This window comes from Haliaeetus leucocephalus, unplaced genomic scaffold, assembly GCF_000737465.1.
Source record: "Haliaeetus leucocephalus isolate CR32 unplaced genomic scaffold, Haliaeetus_leucocephalus-4.0 Scaffold147, whole genome shotgun sequence".
In the NCBI taxonomy this organism is placed as follows: domain Eukaryota; kingdom Metazoa; phylum Chordata; class Aves; order Accipitriformes; family Accipitridae; genus Haliaeetus; species Haliaeetus leucocephalus.
Genome location: NW_010972583.1, coordinates 2050247 through 2057565, shown reverse-complemented (window position 1 = coordinate 2057565; position 7319 = coordinate 2050247). Strand labels below are relative to the sequence as shown.

At 42.9% G+C, this 7319-nt stretch overlaps 1 protein-coding gene across 1 annotated transcript in view; it reads left to right on the top strand.

Moving 5' to 3' along the window:
- MIER1 (mesoderm induction early response 1, transcriptional regulator) overlaps positions 1–7319 on the top strand; it is a 39589-nt gene that overhangs the window by 289 nt on the left and 31981 nt on the right. The window lies entirely within an intron of this gene.

Sequence of the window (7319 nt, the reverse complement as noted above, 5' to 3'; positions counted from 1 at the left end):
GGTCGGGGACCTGGAAGCGGCGCCTCCCGCCCGAGGGCGGCACCGGGAGGTGGTGGTCGCCGCCGGGCAGGGGTCCGTGCCTCGTCCGCGGGTCGGGGAGCCGAGGCTCAACCGGTAGCAGCCCTCTCGGGGGAGATGCTGGAGAGCGGTCAGCGGGGGACCGGGCCCTGCTCCTGAGCAGCGAGGGCAGGGGAGAGGGCAGTGGAGCGAGGCCTGTGCCTTCCTTGGGACGGGGTTCGTCTTTGGCGGGGGGAGAGGGTGGAAAGTGGGGTAGCCTTGGCTGCTGTGGCATGGGGGGGGAGTGTTAATCCCTTCGGGGTGGAGAGGGATGCGCTTCTTGCCAGCTCCTGCCGTCTGTCTCCGTCCCAACGTGACGGAATCGTTTCTCCCAGGCTTTGATCGGAGCACCATTGCTGGAGGATAAAACACATATTTATTTTCTTTAAATATCTTTTTGTAGCCGTTGAGACAAAGAGGAACTGTCTTTATAGATAGAAGGGCAGCCCTTCCAGTCTCCTAGGAGGGAGACCTTTCTCCCAAAAAAGGGAGAAGGACCGTGCAGGGGAGTTGTAGGAAATGGGAAAAAGCTTATTGACCTCTTTTTTTTCTGTGGGAGGCAGAGCGAGATACGTGTTTGATTATTGAGGTGTGGATTTGTCCATCCCGATTGTATCTGGAAGAGCAGCTCTTTTGCTTCTTAGGAGGCAAGTTAGGACAGATGAATAGATAATTCATTAAGTTTTCTTCAAATTATCCTACGATTCCGATCTTAAGGTAATTTGCTGCTTGAACGGTGTTGACAAATGAATTGGAAATGCTTACTTGAAAGGTATGCTATTAACAATAAAATAAAATAAATCCCTTCTGTGGGACAGGCGTTTCTTCTAGCCAGACTGGGGGGAGTTGCAGGTATCAGGATTAGAGTATTTTACAGATGAGGTTTCTTCCCTCTTCCCTTGAAATTCCTGAATGTGTGTGAATTTTTACTTAAAAATTATTTTATCTTTCCCTCCCAAATGAAAACTGTAGTGAAGCATTCTTCCTGTTATTGGTATGAAATGTACTAATTTAATCTTAGAAGTTAAAAGAATCAGCCTGTCTGTTTTTTTCTGTATTTTGAGGGGCAGAGAATCACAGGTCTGATCCCTGAGTAATTTCTTGGCCGAAAAAATGTGTCTTTTAAACTCCTGTCATCTGTAGAGTCAGAGACACATACTGGGGCCCATGCTGATCTAGGCATCACAGTATTCGGGATCTTTGTCTCAAGTTTCACCAATTGCTTGTAAGTTTTGTTAATTAAACGCAGCATTATTGTGAAATATTTGTGCTAGCTCTCTTCTGGTGGGAGCTGAAGTTCGCCATATTGCTAAAGAGCCACAGGCAGTACGCTGAATTACTTCCTATTCTGTATTGTCACGTACTTACATTGACGTTACAGCAGTGATAGCATTGAGAGTTGTAGAGAATTCGTGCTGCAGAGAGCAATAAAAAGTCAGTGGGTTATGGAGGTCAGGCAGGTTTTGTTTTTCACTTCATAGATGTTGTTCCAACGGGTAAAGCTGTTATTACGTGTTGGTCTTGATACCTTACTAAGAAAGGAAGAGGTTTTTTTTCCCCCCCTCAGCATTTTGCTTTTTTGAAGAAAAGCTAAGATGAATTCTTTGTCCTATTTCGGCTTCTTTATTTCAGGTTAAGGGGCAGGAGCAGCATAAAGGGTCTGTGAAGGCTTTGATCCACCTGTGGGATGAGTTCAATAGCACAGGGGTGGCAGCAGCAATGTAGGATTGGCTGACATTCGTTCACAGCCATTGAATTGCGCAGACAGCTGTTTGCATGGCTGCGCTGCGTTCTGGATTGGGAAACAGTCAGAATTTTAAAAAATAATACTTTCTTTCAGTGATTTAAGCTAGGAGCAATGTCCTGAATATGGTTCCTAGCAGAGTTTAGGAAATATGTAGGGGACAGGATGGGAAGTCTCCTTAGCACGGCATTGCCACTGAAGCTCTGGCATCAACCATCTGCCTAAAGGAACTGAAGATGACTGCCACTACGTGGTGGTGTACTAGGTATGCTGGAGGAGGGGTGCGTTAGGAAAGTAATGCGCCGCATAATGCGATGTGGGGAGAGCGCGAGGGAAGACTGATAATTCAGGCAGCCCTAGGACTTGCCTGGCTTGGCAGACGAGGGGCCTGGGACCAGCCTGGCTTTGAAAATGTGGGTGGAAAGTAAGACTGCTGTTGTGCCTCTTGCCCTCTTCCCCATCCCTCCCCAGTGGAAAAACCTTGTGCTGACTCTTCTGAAGGAATGCACAGGAACTCAACCTTCAGTCAGGAAAGATCCTAAAATGTTGCGTTCTAGAGAATCAGCCAGGACTTAATGCTAGACATACAAACCTCAAAAAATAAACAATATAAATATGAAACTTTGAGTTTGACAGGAAGGCTCTTCAGACAGGAGCTCTCAGCCTGGTTAGTAAGTAAATGAGTCCAGAAAGTGAAACTAAATTAACTAAAAATGCTGTTTCACTTTTGTAGAAGCCTACCAGTTTGAATACAGGACAGACAAAAAGAAAAAAAAAAAAAGGAGGGATTTTGAATATATATTAAACTGGCTTTAGATTTGGGATTAATAACCTGTGTTAGGGTTTCATTTTACTTTGAAGCATGCTCACGTGATTGGTTTGGGTCCTAATATTCCAACACATTAGAAGGTTATTCTAGTCCTAAATGGAAAGAAATCATCTCTAACTTAAGATGAGCTCAAGCTTTGTGAATATTACCATATCGTGCATTAAGCTGCTTATTTAGTCTTTGTGGTGGAGTGAATGCTGATACATGCATATTTTTTTCCAAATACGAGTATTTTAATGTCTATTGAGAAGAAAAGATTTTTGACTGAAAAGCTTGATTAGTAGTTGAAAGCGAATGCTGTTTATTCAGCCATTATAATGTTTGAATAAAATGTAAGTTTTATGAATGAGATCTTCTGATTCCAAAAACTTGGAAGAGCTGGGGTCAGACTTTTGTGTTGAAAAGACAGGCAGCTAAATACCTACTGTAATTTCCAGAAGTGCTGAGCTCCTGGTGTTACTTTATTTTGTTCCATGATAGGATCCACCAGTCAGGTTGCAACAGGATTCTAAACAGGCAAAACTAATGGGAAAATGATGAGGTAGGGGTTTTTTTGGGGGGGGGTATTTATTTTTTTTTTTTTTAACTAACTTGCTGAAAAATAAGAGAAATACCAGGGCTGCCGTGTGGGAAAAAGGGGGGTCATGTTTGGTTAGAGGTGGGCTGGAAGAGGTAGGGACATAGTATCCCTGATTTTGGTTGGCATAGCTTGGTTTAAATTTCAAGCTGATGTTAATGTTGGGTTGAGGAGGGATGGTCAATGGCTGAGGTGGTCTAACAGCTCCTAGCTGCCTGGAAAGGGAGATCCTGCTCCTTCTGCTGCTTTTGCTTAGAAGCTCTGTGAACTTCTACCATGGGCTGATTCGGCTCCCTAGCTTAGAAAGAAGTGAAAAGCTTCCTGCAGGGTAACCCGTTGTATCAGCTAATAGAAAGATCCAACAGAGACTTCAGCTGGCGTGAGGGGTGGCATGGGGCAGCAGAACCAGTCGTGGAGATCAGTGGGAGGATGACCTATTCCTCCTTCCAAAAATGTCAAGCTATGAGATTGACTCAGCTTCTCCTCGGCCAGTACCCTTGTCTTGTGGAGCTCTGACTCTGATTGCAGGAAGCTCTTCACCGTTACTGTTGCTGAAAAATACGATCCTGTTTTTCCCAACTCTTCAGCAGGCGGTTGACCACCTTCATGCCAGCTCCTAGTGTTTCTCACCCCTCAGTGAGGTTATTCAGCTTTCTGACCTGCTACAATAAGAACTTAAGTTTTTCCTTCTGCAGAGTGTATTTCTGTGGGGTTAAAAATTTGAACTGGTGGCCTAAGGTGTCAGGCAAGTATGGGAAGAAGCAGGAGCGTGCATGTCTTGGAGAGGAGCAGGACCACTTCTCTTCTGGTGTCGGTGGACGGTTAAACTGACTCAGCCTGATTTCTTTGAATGCACTTTAATGTTTGGATTTCTGAAAGTTTAGTTGCTTTTGGCCAGAAAATCAGTTTATTAACCTTGTGTGGCAGTGCTTTAATAAGTCATCTTTAAATTCATAATGTCTGGTAAATTTTTCCTTTTTTTCTGAATGTTATACTTCTTTCAGTTGAAGAGTTTTAAACTTTGTGAATGTAACTGAATTCTAGTTTTCATATGCAGCTCGAAACAACTTCAGGACATAATGTTTAAGAAATACATGATCTAATAACCATTGCTAATGACTTTTTAACATTCTTAATCTTTGTATTTTTATTAAGCTGTGCTATTACCTTTAAACAATGTACGTAAATGCGTAATAGCCTCCCCTGTAAGAAGCAGTAGTAAAGGTAACACGATCACTAATGTGGTTGCGAATTGAGGTGTTTAAACAGGAAGGGGGGACAGAGCTTTTGAATAACACCTGGATATAAAATGAGGTCAAAATAGATTAAATCAAGGTTTCCTGCTGACTGATCTAAATCATGATTAGAATTGGCGATTCACATCAGTCCATCCTGTTGAGCGCAAATTTTTTTTTTTGTCATTTGATCTTAGCTTTAACTAATATAGTCTTTTTTGTTTGTTTCATTTTGGAGCAGTTTTTGTAGAATACTTCAGAGAAGTATCTGTGAACCTAATGTAGATCTGGGAATTCAGTTTTCTCACTTCCTTGGTGAGAGTATAAACTCTAGAGTGGTTGGTTGTAGTCACTGATTGTATTCCCTCAGTTTTTCTGACAAGGGAAAACAATAGCATTTAGCATTCTGCATTTCTCATCTTGGAAAACAGTGTGGGTTTTTTCTGTCTTAACAGAAGAGTTTTGTGGATTTTTTTGTGTGTGATTGAATATTGATGTTTGTGGGCTTACTGCTTGGGACTTGGAGTTCTTTCTAATACAGCAGAGGGATTTTAGGTAGACAGTGGAATTGTTGAAAGGTTCAGTTTCTTTTTGAGCCTTTTCCTGGCCAGAAACCTCAGTCTGTATTAATATTTCACTACTAATCCATTCATGTCACAAATTGTGCGTAAGAATGTTTTCTTGCGGTGCTTGGTATATATGACTGTATCTGGTTTCATCTGAAATCCTGTGGTAGAATGTGCTCACTCCATAGAATTCCAATTTTTCTTAGCAAGAAGTTTCAGAATATTACAGGAAGTTGAGGCCGATGCTGTACTTTGTAATGGAAATGAACAATAAATAGTTAGAAAATGTCCAGATGAAAATGCATGCTTCAGATGAGAGATGATATTCTGATTAACTGTTGCGGTCATGCTTCGTAATACTCCTTGAAAATGGAAGTTCTCTTGGTGAAGTTCTAGTGAGTGTAATGTCCTGTCAGCCAAGGCATTCCCCTTTGGCTGCAGCTTCCTCCATCTAGCAGCCTTCCTCAGTTAGCCTTACAGTGTCAGCGCTCGTTTAGGTTTTCTGATGACTCAGTCCTTTAGGTAAATCACTGCACATTGGTTATTGAGCATGGATGACTACCCTTGGATACAATTGGTGGTTCCTGGTTCCAGTCATCCACTCTGCTTGAAGGAGAATGAGAATCAGTTCCACTTTATTGTAAATATGTTAAGTTAGTGTGTGATGTCAGCGGATGATTCAGCAGCAGCAACATGGTCATGAGCTATTGGACAGAAGCTGCGTTTACCACCCTGAAGTGTGCTGTCTCTTCATTTGACTTGGAACCCTGAAAAATGTAGCTACATCTGCTCTTCAGTACTTCTTGCAGAGGTCTGTGCTCACCTTGGGTGTGAACGTTCAGGCTGGCGAGGTAGTTAGTCCCTCTAGTTCAGAGATGTCTAAGGGGTGATCTGAAGCTGCCCTGACAGTCTTATGTCATTGTCATCTGTCTGTCCTGCCATGTTTTGCCCCTGGACTTCAGAGCTGCTATTTCCTCTTGCTGGAGGCTACTTCTTCTGTGGCAAGTGTGGCAGAAAAGAAAGCATGACAGCGTCACTCTTCAGAAGCCTGTAAGTTCGTACAGATTCACTTTGGGTGCACCTTCGCTTTGTTGCTCCTGCTGTGACATGATAACCTCTGACAGAAGTGTGGAGCAGATAGCAGGCTGGAAAAAGTTAAATCACCCCAGGGAGAGCCATCACCTGACATCCTTCAGCCTTCTGTGTTCCCCTGAATCACTGCTTTTTTTTTTTTGCTTTTTTTTTTTTCTTTTAAAGTATCAGCTGCTACTTTTGTTAGAGGGGTGGTGGAAATACCTTTCTATTTAAGAATTTCCACTAGTACTTACAATACTGAAGATGTCCCCAGGTGATACAGTGATTTCACTGGCAAAACTGACTTTAAAAGGCCGCTTAAGAAAGGCTGCAGTTTGCTTCCCCTCAGGTGTGCCACTGCAGATTTAGGGAGCTGTGTTGCAAACCAAACCTCTGAAAGATCCACATTAACAATATCCCCTGTGAAATACTGTGTATCATCTGCTTCCCCTTTCCAGTCTTTTCCTGGTGAAGAGATTTAGGTAGATTGATAACAGGACTGAGTCAGCTGCGTTAAAGCCCAACCTGCGGTTCTTGCCAGTTGGGTGCTCCGAAACTGATCGGGCAGCTTCTCCAGAAAAACTGAGTCTGCGTTTTTTTTAGATTTGTTTTTTTTTTTTTATTATGTAGTAATAAACAGAACCAAACCTTACCCAGTATTTTTCTTGGAAGAAGCAGGCAGGGAGAGGGAAGTGAGCAAATAAGTAGTTTTTCAGGGCTACCTGCAAAATCTCAAAACTCAGGATTATGAGATAATTTGGGGTGGAAGGGACCTCAGGAGGTCTCTGGTCCAACCTTCTGCTTACAGCAGGGTGTGTTCTGAGGTCTGACCAGCTTGCTCAGGGCTGTCTCCAGTCTGGTCTTGAAAACCTCCAGGGAAAGAGACTGGGCAACTTGTTCAAACGCTTGGCTGTCCTCGTGGGGGAAAAAGTCGTCTTTATAAACTCTTAAGTCAGAGGACCTTTGCTAAGGTGGTAGTTTCAAGGCTTAGATGTACACGTTTAAGACCTGTGAGTTGAAACATTGCACTTGATCTTTGTGTTCTGGAAGTACAAGAATTTTCTCATTTAGCAACCAAACTAAAAAAAGTAAAAATCCATGTATATAAAGGCTTCCATTTCATGTGCAGAAGTGCTTGGGTGTCATTGTAGTTCTGGCTGTAGAAGCGTTTGCATATAAAATTATTAAATGAGGGGCAGCAGTATTTTCCCCCCCCCCCCCCTCGTTCCCCATCATC